The sequence below is a fragment of the Camelus dromedarius genome, chromosome 10 (assembly GCF_036321535.1).
Source record: "Camelus dromedarius isolate mCamDro1 chromosome 10, mCamDro1.pat, whole genome shotgun sequence".
NCBI lineage: Eukaryota > Metazoa > Chordata > Mammalia > Artiodactyla > Camelidae > Camelus > Camelus dromedarius.
Window position 1 is genome coordinate 22572685 of NC_087445.1, and position 13188 is coordinate 22585872.

Here is a 13188-nt window from a genome sequence, read left to right on the forward strand (position 1 = left end):
ATACTATGAAGAAATCTATGGCAATAAATTGGACAACTTAGGAGAAATGGACAAGTTTCTGGAAACATACAGTCCACCAAAACTGAATCAAAAAGAAATATATCATTTGAACAGACCAACCACTAGAAGTGAAATAGAATCAGCAATAAGAAAACTCCCTGCAAACAAAAGTATGGAGATTCCTTGACTAGATGGCTTCACTGGAGAGTTTTATCAAACATACAAAGGGCAGTTCATACCAAACCTTCTCAAACTCTTTCAAAAGATTGAAAAGGAGAGAATACTCCCAAATTCATTCTATGAAGCCACCATCACCCTGATACCAAAGCCAGACAAAGACACTACCAAGAAAGAGAACTAAAGGCCAATATTGTGATGGACACAGATGCAAAAATCCTCAATAGAATATTAGCAAACAGAATCCAACAACACATAAAAGTGATTATACAATATGATCAAATTGGGTTTATTCCAGAGACACAGGGATGGTTCAACATATGCAAATCCAACAACGTGATACACCACATCAACAAGAGAAAGGACAAAAGCCACATGACCATCTCAATAGGCGCAGAAAAAGCATTTGATAAAATTCAGCACTCATTTATGATAAAAACTCTAACCAAAGTGGGAATAGAGGAAACATATCTCAACATAATAAAAGCTATTTATGACAAATCTACAGCCAGTGTAATACTAAATGGTGAAAAGTTGAAAAACTTCCCGCTAAAATCTGGAGGACAAGGATGCTCACTCTCACTACTTCTATTCAACATAGTCTTGGAATTCCTAGCCACATCAGGCAAGAAAAAGAAATAAAAGGGATCCAAGTTGGAAGAGAAGAGGTAAAATTGTCATTATATGCAGATGACATGATACTATATATAAAAAACACTAAAGGCTCCACACAAAAACTACTAGAGCTGATAAAAGAATTTGGTAGGGTAGCAGGATACAAGATTAACATACAGAAATCAGCTGCATTTCTCTACACTAACAATGAAATATCAGAAAAGGAAAATAAAGAAGAACCTCTATTAAAATTGCATCCAAAACAATAAACTACTTAGGAATAAATTTGACCATAGCAGTGAAAGACATACAAGGAGAACTACAATTCATTGACTAAGGAAATTAAAGATGACTTAAAGAAATGGGAAAGATATCCCATGTTCTTGGATTGGAAGAATTAATATTGTTAAAATGGCCATAATACCCAAAGCAATCTACAGATTTAATGAAAATTACCCAGGACATTTTTCACAGAACTGGAACAAATAATCATAAAATGTATATGTAATCTTAAGAGGCCCTGAGTTGCCAAAGCAATATTGAAAAAGAATGAAGCTGGAAGAATAATCCTCCCAGACATCAGATAATAATACTACAGAGCTACAGTAATTGAAATAGTATGGTATTGGTACACACATATGGATCAATGGAACAGAATAGAGAGCCCAGAAAAAAACCCACAAACTTTTGGTCAATTAATCTTCAACAAAGGAGGCAAGAACATACAATGGAATAAAGACAGTCTCTTCAACAAATGGTGTTGGGAAAACTGGTCAGCTTCATGTAAATCAATGAAGTTAGAATAATCCCTCACACCACACACAAAAATAAACTCAAAATGGATTAAAGGCTTAAACATAAGACAAGACACTATAAGCCTCTTAGAAGAAAACACAGGCAAAACAGTATCTTAAATAAATCTTAGCAATGTTCTGCTAGGGCAGTCTACCCAGGCAATAGAAGTAAGAGCAAAAATTAACAAATGGACATAATTAAATTTATAAGCTTTTGCACAGCAAAGGAAACCATAAGCAAAACAAAAAGATAACCTATGGAATGGGAGAAAATATTTGCAAAAGATGAGACTGACAAGAGCTTAATTTCCAGAATATATAAACAGCTCATACCACTTAACAAAAAACCAAACTACCCAATCCAAAAGTGAGCAAAAGACCTAAACAAGCAATTCTCCAATGGAGACATACAAATGGCCAATAGGCACACAAAAAACTGCTCAATACCACAAATTATCAGAGAAATGCAAATCAAACCTACAAATGAGGTATCACCTCACACCAGTCAGAAAGGCCATCATTCAAAAGTCCATGAACAGCAAATGCTGGAGAGGGTATAGAGAAAAGGGAACCCTCCTACACTGTTGGTGGGAATGTAGTTTTGGGCAGCCACTGTGGAAAACAGTATGGATATTCCTCAAAAGACGAGGAATAGACTTACTATATGACCCAGTAATCCCACTCCTGGGCTATATATATCCAAAAGGAACCCTACTTCAGAAAGACATCTGCACCCCAATGTTCATAGCAGGACTATTTACAATACCCAAGACATGGAAACAACCTAAATGTCCATTGACAGATGACTGGATAAAGAAGCTGTGGTCTGTTTCTACAATGGAATACTATTCAGTCATAAAAATGACAATATAATGCCATTTACAGAAACATGGATATCCCTGGAGAATGTCATTCTAAGTGAAATAAGCCAGAAAGAGAAAGAAAAATACCACATGATATCACTCATATGTGGAATCCAACTCCCCCCCCCCCAAAACCAGAAGACAAATGAACTTAAATATAAAACAGAAACAGAGTGAGAGACACAGAAAGCAAACTTGTGGTTGCCAGGGTGGAAGGGGTGGGCAGGGACAGATTGAGAGTTCAAGATTTACAGATACTGACAGGTATATATAGAATACATAAACAAGTTTATACTGTACAGTACAGGGAAATATAGTCAAGATCTTGCAGTAGCTCATGGTGAAAAAGAATATGAAAATTAATATATGTATATTCATGTATGACTGAAGAACTACACCAGAAATTGACACCCCATTGTAAACTGAGTATAACTCAAAAAAAAGAAAACTAACTAAAAATAGAACTACCATATGACCCAGAAATTCTACTCCTGGTATATTTTTAAAAAATACAAAAACATTAATTCAAAAAGGTATATGAACCACAATGTTCATAGCAGCATTATTAACAATAGGCAAGATAAGGAAGTGACCTATGTGTCCATCAACAGATGAATGGATAAAGAAGATGTGGTATATATACAACGGAATACTACCCAGCCATAAAAAAGAATGAAAATTTCCCATTTACAACAAGATGGAGGGACTTGGAAGGTATTATGCTAAGTGAAATGAATCATAGAAAGACAAATACTGTATGATGTAACTTACATGTGGAATTAAAAAAATATAACAAACTACTGACTATAACAAAAAAGAAGTAGACTCACAGATAAAGAGAACAAACTCATGGTTACCAGTGGGAAGAGGGAAAAGAGAAGGAGCAATATAGGGGTAGGCATTTAAGAGATACAAACTATTATGTATAAAATAAGCTATAAGGATATATTGTACAATACAGGGAATATAGTCAGTATTTTATAATAAGTGTAAGTGGAGTATAACCTTTAAAACTGTGAATCACTAAATTGTACACCTGTAAGTGATATAATATTTCACAGCAACTATATGTCAAGAAAAAAGGAACAGCAATACTCTAGATGGGGACTGCTGTATCCACTTGGGTGCAAGAAGTGAAGATGACATACAGCAGAGCCACAGTCAACCCATGATGAACATGAAGCATTAGCAGGAATTAAACCTTTGTAAATCACTCAGATTTGCGAAAGCAATTTGTTATCATGGCATACTTAGTTTAATGTGACTGATATATGCTCTTACTGAGATTCAGGATACATATGATGGAATATCCCCAAACACAGAAACAGACATTTGACCTCCAAAAATTCTCCCCTCAAAAAAACCCCGAAAACAAATTTTAAAAAGTGACTCAAAAATTCAATTCAATTTTTATGTATAAAATTCATCCAAACATACAATTTTTGAAGCATCACTTCCCTTCTTCAAGGTCTCACTTACCTAGCAGCTCTCCCAAGCACTGCCCTAATGTCCTCATGGCACTACGAGAGTACAAAGTTTGCTTGAGTAGGACCCTTGGGGCCAAATCAGCAAATTCTTCGCAATCTCTGCTGTATGTGTGTTAGAGAGATTATTTATATTGATCTTACCTTTTTAAAAAATCACTGAATGTTAAAATTGATCAGAGAAGTCTTCCACTGGGAGAGAATGGTTTTTGAAAAACACTCAGGCAGATTTAGACAATAAGCAGTTGTAAAACATGTATCTGTGTGTGTGTCAAATTTGTTTTTAGGTGCTTTTATTACTGAAAAGTTAGTTACATAACTTATTTTAGCACTTAATGAAAATAAGAAATCCACTATTTTTCTAGTTATATAATCAAAATAGCTGTGGCTGTTTGCTATAGAATTATTTTTCCTCTCTTAAGGGAATTAAATTCAGAACAATTTCCTGGCTTCTCCCAAGTTTTAAGGTTCCTCTAGTTCATTCACATCTGCTTATGATGTTCCAGTCTTTAGGACTTGGTGCACAGACTGAAAAGAATACTTACTGTAAAAAGCAGGTCAACCTGCAAATTCCAAAGTGAATTTACCTTAGAGGATTTTCAGAATAGTCTAGGCAGAACTTGGTGGTGGTGCCAGGCGTTGGCTAACCTAGGGCATAGAGATAATTTTGGGATTCAGACTCTTATCTTCAGCTGAGAGGAGCAATTTATGGTTTGAAAAGTCATCTAAAATGGTGTGGGATTTAAATTTTTTTTTTTCAGGATAGGCTATACCTGTTAATTACACACACTTCCTTTTTCCTAATCCTGGATCTGGTCTTTCTGCCATTTCTCTGCTATGTGGTCAATCCACAAGTATCTGTTGAGTACCTACAATGTGAACTTGGGGTGTGCATTACCAAGGGCTTCCAGGAAGAATACAGCTATCTATTTCAGGGGTGAAAAAATATTACCTTAATCACTAGCATCAGTGTTCCTCTTAAGGACAGGCAAGTCTTTGTGTAGTAAATAATTTTCCAAGCCTTTTATGTGAAAAGTATAGAGGGCATTATCCCTACAGAGTACACAGAAAAAAGCATAGATAAACTACTTTACATAAGAAGTTAAAAGGAGAGGAAAAAGTAGGAAGTGGGTACCGAGCAACAAGTTGGGAGATGGATGGCCAGTGAGAAATTTCCAGGGACGATGGTATGCAAGAATACCCACTAACAGCCAGTACTAAAACTTAAAATAGTGTTAGAATGGGGAGAAGGAGATCAAGATGGCAGAGTAGAAAGACATGGAGCTCACCTCCCTTGATAAACACATGAAAAATCTCTACAAGTGGAACAATGCTCATCTAATAACAACTGAAAGCTCGCAGATGTTCTCTTCTGCAACTGAAGCTGAAAAAATATCCCCATGTAACTGGGTAGGACAAAATGGGGGAAAAAACGAATCAAGATGGGACCTGCACCCCTGGGAGGGAGCTATGAAAGAGGAAAGGTGCCCTTGCCCTGGTAACATCCTTCACTGGCTGAGAGGTCCACTGGGACATATAGGGAGCTGGAGTGGCCTGGAATTTGCTGAAGAGGAGGGTGTGGGAGCTGGCTTGCTGCCACATATGGTAGAGAGGGACTAGCACAGACAGTCCCTGCCATGTCACCACACTTGCCAGCCAGACATGCATGGCTACTGACATGCACAGCAGCTGGGGGCTGAAACTCTGGCTTCAGGAGATAGATCTGGAGCAATGACTTGGTTTGGCTGTACAGAGACAGCCCAAAAGGCCTGAAGTGTGGTCTGGGTCATCACTGTGGGTCTGTGCAGGATGGAGCATACATAGGTCTGCCATTGTCAGCATGCACATGGCAGGGCACAGCTCTGGCTGTGGCGGGCTTTGGGAGCACCTACATATGAGGCAGGACTGATATTGGAGCAAATTATCAGTGTTTCTTCAGTGAGGGTGGGTCTGGGAGTGGTCTAGCAGCAGCAGACTTTGTGGGTGCTCACAATGGGTGGTAGGTAGTGTCAGAGTTGCATGTCCCAGTGGAGAGCCACTGGGGAGGAATTCACAGTAGCTCCTTTCCCAGCGGCAATGCTCCAGTCCCACTGACTTCACACCACAGCTTAGAAACGGATCTGGGGTCTTCTACTCCAACAACTGGGGAGCAGACCCTGCCCCTGACAGGACTATGACAGACACAGATCAAAGAGGAGGCTCTATCCAACATCCAGTGCAAGCTCTGGTCACCACAACATCAAACACACACCCTATCAAGGGGACAATGGCCAGCATACCCTGAGGAAAGCTGTGGCAGGCATCTATAACAGAAACAGCCCTTGCACCAAAAATATTGGACTCACATGGTCTCCACAAGGATGCTCCTACATTAAAACAGCCCTTCAAGACCACAGTGGATAACTGTTTCTCCTAATTTCATAGAGTCAGAGATATTTAAGAAAAATGAAAAAGCAGAGGAAGTACTTCCAAGTAAACAAACAAAACCAAAAAACAAACCCAAGAGAGATCCCCTGAAAGATCAAGCAATGAAACACATCTCTTCAGTCTACCAGACCCCAAGTTCAAAAAGGAGGTAATAAGAACACTAAAGGAGTTAAGACTATCAATATAAGTCCAGATCATTATAACAAAGAACTACAAACTATAAAAAGAAACCAATCAAAATTCAACAACTCAATTGTCAAGAAAAAATCAACTGGAAAACAATGTTTAAAATGGCAATAATACATACTTATCAATAACTGCTTTAAATATCAATGGACTAAATTCTCCAATCAAAAGACATGGAGTGGCAGATTGGATTATAAAGCAAGAATCTACATTATACTGCTTACAAGAGACCCACTCCTGGGTGAAAGACATGGATTGACAGTGAGGGGATGGAAAAAAATACTCATGCAAATGGAAACAACAAGAAAGTAGAGATAGCAATACTCATGCCAGACAAAATAGACTTTAAATCAAAAGTCATAAGGCACAACCACACAAAATCTATGGGATGCAGCAAAAGCAGTCCTAAGAGGGAAGCTTTCTCAAAAAAGAACAATTTCAAGCGAACATCCTAATCTATCACCTAAAAGAATTAGAAAAAGAAGAGCAAACAAAACCAAAAGTCAGCAGAAGGAAGGAAATAATAAAGATCAGGGAGGAAATAAATAGAGATAAAATAATAGAAAAAAAAAAACCTATCAAACCAAGAGCTGGTTTTCTGAAAGAGTAAACAAAATTGACAAATTTCTGTCCAGGCTCACCAAGAAGAAAAGGGACAGAACACAAATAAACAAAATGGGGAAATTACAGCCAATACCACAGAAATACAAAAATCCAAAAGAAAATACTATGAACAAACTGTATGGAAACAAACTGGACAACCTAGAAGAAATGGACACATTTCTGGAAACATACAGCCCACTAAGACTAAATCAAGAAGTAGACCACTTAAACAGACTGATAACTACAAATGAAATAGAATTCGCAATAAAAAATTCCCTGCAAACAAAAGTCCAGGACCAGATGGCTTCACTGGGAGTTCTACCAAACATACAAAGAAGAACTCATATCAATCCTTCTCAAATTCTTCCAAAAGATTGAAATGGAGGGAGTACTCCCAAACTCATTCTATGAAGCCACCATTGCCCTGATACCAAAACCAGACAAAGCCACTACCAAGAAAGAAAATTACAGGCTAGTATCTTTGAGGAACATAGATGCAAAAATCCTCAACAAAATATTAGCAAACAGAATCCAACAACACATAAAAAAGATGACACACCATGATCAAGTTGGATTCAACCCAGAGACACAAGGATGGCTCAACATATGCAAAACAAACAATGTGATATACCACATCAACAAGGAAAGGACAAAAGCCACATGATCATCTTAATAGATGCAGGATAAACATTTGATAAAATTCAACACTTATTTATGATAAAAACTCTTACCAAAGTTACTACAGAGGGAGCATATAGCAACATAATAAAAGCTATTTCTGACAAACACACAGCCAGCATAATACTCAATGATGAAAAGTTGATAGCCTTCCCACTGAAATCTGGAACAAGACAAGGATGCTCACTCTCACTACTTCTATTCAACATAGTCTTGGAAGTCCTAGCCACATCAGGCATGAAAAAGAAGTAAAAGGGATCCAGATTGGAAAGGAAGAGGTAAAATTGTCACCATATGCAGATGACATGATACTATACATAGAAAACCCTAAAAGCTCCACACAAAAACTACTAGAGCTGATAAAAGAATTTGGCAAGGTAGCAAGATACAAGATTAACATACAAAAATCAGTTGCATTTATTTACAACTAACAATGAATTAGCAGTAAAAGTAAAGAAACAATCCCTTTTAAAATCTCATCCAAAAGAATAAAAGACTTAGGAATAAATCTGACCAAGGAAGTGAAAGACTTATACATGGAGAACTACAAAACAATGACTAAAGAAATTAAAGATGACTTAAAGAAATGGAAAGGTATCCCATGTTCTTGGATTGGAAGAATTAATATTATTAAAATGGCCATACTACCCAAAGTAATCTATAGATTTAATGCAACCCCTATCAAATTATCCAGGACAGTTTTCAGAGAACTAGAACAATCTTAAAATTTATATGGAATCACAACAGATCCAGAATTGCAAAAGCAGTATTGAGGAAAAAAAATGAAGCTGGAAGAATAACCCTCCCAGACATCAGACAATACTACAGAGCTACAGTAATCAAAATAGCATGGTATTGGCATAAAAACAGACATATGAATTGATGGAACAGCATTGAAAGTCCAGAAATAAACCCACAGATCTACAGTCAATTAATCTTCAACAAAGGAGGCAAGAACATACAATGGAGAAAAGACAGTCTCTTTCACAAATGGTGTTGGGAAAACTGGATAGCAGCATGTAAATCAGTGAAGTTAGAACACTCCCTCACACCATACTCAAAAATAAACTCAAAATGGCTTAAAGACTTAAATATAAGATAATACCCAATAAATCTCCTAGAAGAAAGTAGAGGCAAAACATTCTCTGACATAAATCTGAGCAATGTTCTCCTAGGGCATCTACCCAGGCAATAGAAATACAAGTAAAAATCAACAAATAGGACCTAATTAAACTTAAAAGCTTTTGCACAGCAAAGGAAACCATAAGCAAAACAAAATAACAACCTATGGAATGGGAAAAAATATTTGCAAAAGATGCGATTGACAAAGGCTTAATTTCCAGAATATATAAACATCTCATACCACTTAACAAAAAAACAAACAGCCCAATCCAAAAATGGGGAGAAGACCTAAACAAGCAATTATCCAATGAAGACATACAAATGGCCAATAGGCACATGAAAAAATCCTCAGTATCACTAATAATCAGGGACATGCAAATCAAAACTACAATGAGGTATCACCTCACACCAGTCAGAATGGCCACAGAATGGATAGACTGTGGAGAAAAGAGACCCTTCCTACACTGCCGGTGAGAATGTAGTTTGGTGAAGTCATTATTGAAAACAGTATGGTGATTCCTCAGAAAACTAAAAATAGATTTACCATATGATCCAGCAATCCCATTTCTGGGTATATATTCAGAAGGAACTCTAATTCAAAAAGACACCTGCACCCCAATGTTCATTGCAGCACTATATACAATAGCGAAGACATGGGAACAACCTAAATATCTATCAACAGGTGACTGGATAAAGAAGCTGTGGTATATTTCTACAATGGAATACTATTCAGCCATAAAAAATAATAAAATAATGCCATTTGCAACAACATGGATGGACCTAGAGATCATCATTCTAAGTGAAATAAGTCAGAAAGAGAAATAAAAATACCATATATAACTCATATCTGGAATCTAAAAAAAAGGAAAAGAAAGTAAAAGGACACTATGGACTCATCTACAAAACAGGAACACAGTCGCAGACTTAGCAAACGATCTTATGCTTACTGGGGAAAGGGGGTGGAAAAGGATAAATTTTGGAGTTTTAGATTTGCAAATGTTACCCACTATATATAAAATTAGATTAAAAAAAACAAGTTTCTTCTGTATAGCACAGGGAACTATATTCAACATCTTGTAATAACCTTTGATGAAAAAGAATATGAAAACAAATGTATGTACATATATGCATGACTGGGACATTGTGCTGTACAGCAGAAATTGACACATTGTAACTGACTGTAGGTCAGTAAAAAAAAAAGTAATAACCACTACTGAAAAAAAAAATAACCACTATTGGAAAAAAAAAGTCATAAGGAAAGACAAAGAAGGACATTATATAATGATAAAAGGATCAATACAAGAAGAGCATACTACATTCATTAACATATGCACCCAATATAGGAGCACCTAAATCCATAAAACAAATACTAACAGATATACAGGGAGAAATTGACAGGAATACAGTAATAGGAGGAAACTTAAACACCCCCATTGACATCAATGTACAGATCTTCTGGTCAGAAAATCAATAAAGCAACAGAGATCCTAAATGATACAACAGAACAATTGGACTTAATTGGTATCAACAGGACACTACGATCAGGAAAACAAACAAACAAAACCCAAACCAAAAACAAACAAAGAAACCAGACTATACATTCTTTTCAAGCACGCATGGAACATGCTTAAGGATAGACAACATACTAGGTCACAAAACAAGTCTCAACAAATTTAAAAGGATAGAAATTATTTTAGGCATATTTTCTAACCACAACTGTATGAAAGTAGAAACCAACCATAGGAAGGAAAATGGGAGAAGAACTAACAACATGGAGACTAAACAACATGTTACTGAAAAAATATATGGGTCAACACTAAAATTGAAGAAATCAGAAAATACATCAAGACAACTGAAAATGAAAACATAACCTTATTAAATCTATGGGGTGTAGCAAAAGTAGTCCTAAGATGGAAGGTCACAATGATATAGACCTTCCTCAAAAAACAAGAACAATCTCAAATAACCTAACCTACCACCTCAAAGAATCAGAAAAAGAAACAAAAACCTAAAGTCAGAAGAAGGAAAGAAAGATTATAGAGAAAATAAATAATATAGAGACCAAAAAAGAAAGAAAGAAAGACAAACAATAAGATCAAGAGCTCCTTTTTTTAAAAGGATAAAAAAAATATCAACAAACATCTAGCCAGGCTCACCAAGACAAAAAGAGGACCCAAATAAAAAATTAAAGAGAAGAAATAACAACTGATACTTCAAATATACAAAAAGTCATAATGCTATGAGTAAATACCAACAAATTGGACAATCTAGAGGAAATGAACAAGTTTCTAGAAACATACATTCTGCCAAAACTGAATCAAAAGGAAACATAATTTGACCAGATAGATCAGTGTAAAACAAATAGAATTGGTAATTTAAAAAAAAAAAGCCTCCCTGCTTCATTGGAATTCTATCAAACATACAAAGAACTTAAACCTACCCTCTCAAACTCTTCCCAAAGACTGAAGAGGAAGGAACACTCCCAAACTCATTTTATGAAGCCATCATCACCCTGATACCAAAACTAGACAAAGACATAACCAAAAAAGAAAATCACAGGCCAATATCTTTGATGAATACAGATACAAAACTCCTCAACAAAATATTAGGAAGCCAAAACCAAAAACACATGAAAAGGATTATATACCATGATCAAGCTGGATTCATTCCAGGGTCAAAGGATGATTCAACATATACAAATCAATCACTGTGATACACCACATGAACAAAAAAACACAAAAGCCACACGATCATCTCAATAGATGAGAGATGCACTGATAAAATTAAATATCCACTCATAATAAAAACTTTCACCAAAGTGAGTTAGAGGGAACGTATCTCAATATAATAAAAGCCATTTATGACAAACCCACAGCTAATATAATACTCAATGGTGAAAAGCTGAAAGCCTTCCCACTAAATTCAGGAATAAGATAAGGATATAAATTCTCACCACTTCTATTCAACATCATACTGGAAATCCTAGCTACAGCAATCAGACTAGAAAATAAAGGTATCCAAATTGGAAGAGTTAAAATTATCATTTTATGCAGATGACATGATACTCTATATAGAAACCTTAAAAGACATCAAATAAAAACTATTGGAACTAATAAACGAATTCAGCAAGGTAGCAGGATACATGACTAATATACAGAAATTTGTCGCTTTTCTTTACACTAACAATGAAATACCAGTAAGAGATATTTTATAAAAATCCCTTTAAAACTGTATCAAACATAAATCTCAGCAATGTTCTCCTAGGGCAGTCTAGCCAGGCAATAGAAATAAAAGTAAAAATCAACAAATGGGACCTAATTAAACTTACAAGCTTTTGCACAGGAAAGGAAACCATAAGCAAAACAAAATAACAACCTGCGGAATAGGAGAAAATATTTGCAAAAGATGCCACTGACAAAGGCTTAATTTCCAGAATATATAAATAGGTCACACAACAAAAAAACAAACAACCCAATCCAAAAATGGGGAGAAGATCTAAACAAGCAATTCTCCAATGAAGACATACAAATGGCCAATAGGCACATGAAAAAATGCTCAATATCACTAATTTTCAGAGAAATGCAAATCAAAACTACAATGAGGTATCACCTAACACCAATCAGAATGGCCATCATTCAAAAGTCCACGAACAATAAATGCTGGAGAGAGTGTAGAGAAAAGGGAACCCTCCTACACTGTTGGTGGGAATGCAGTTTGGTGCAGCCATTATGGAAAACAGTATGGAGATTCCTCAAAAGACTGAAAATAGACTTACCATATGATCCAGCAATCCTACTTCTGGGCATATACCCAGAGCAAACCTTAATACAAAAAGATACATGCACCCCAAAGTTCACAGAAGCACTATTTACAAGAGTCAAGACATGGAAACAACCAAAATGTCCATCGACAGATGACTGCATAAAAAAGCTGTGATATATTTATACAATGAAATACTACTCAGCCATAAAAAAGAATAAAATAATGCCATTTGCAGCAAATGGATGGACCTGGAGATCATCATTCTAAGTAAGCCAGTAAGAGAAAGAAAAATATCATATGACCTCACTTATGTGTGGAATCTGGAAAAAAAAATACAGAAATGAACTTATTTACATAACAGAAACAGACTCACAGACATAGAAAACAAACTTATGGTTACCAGGGAGGGAAGGGGGTGGGAAGGGACAAATTGGGAGTTTGCGATTTGCAGATTCTTAACTGGTATATATAAAATAG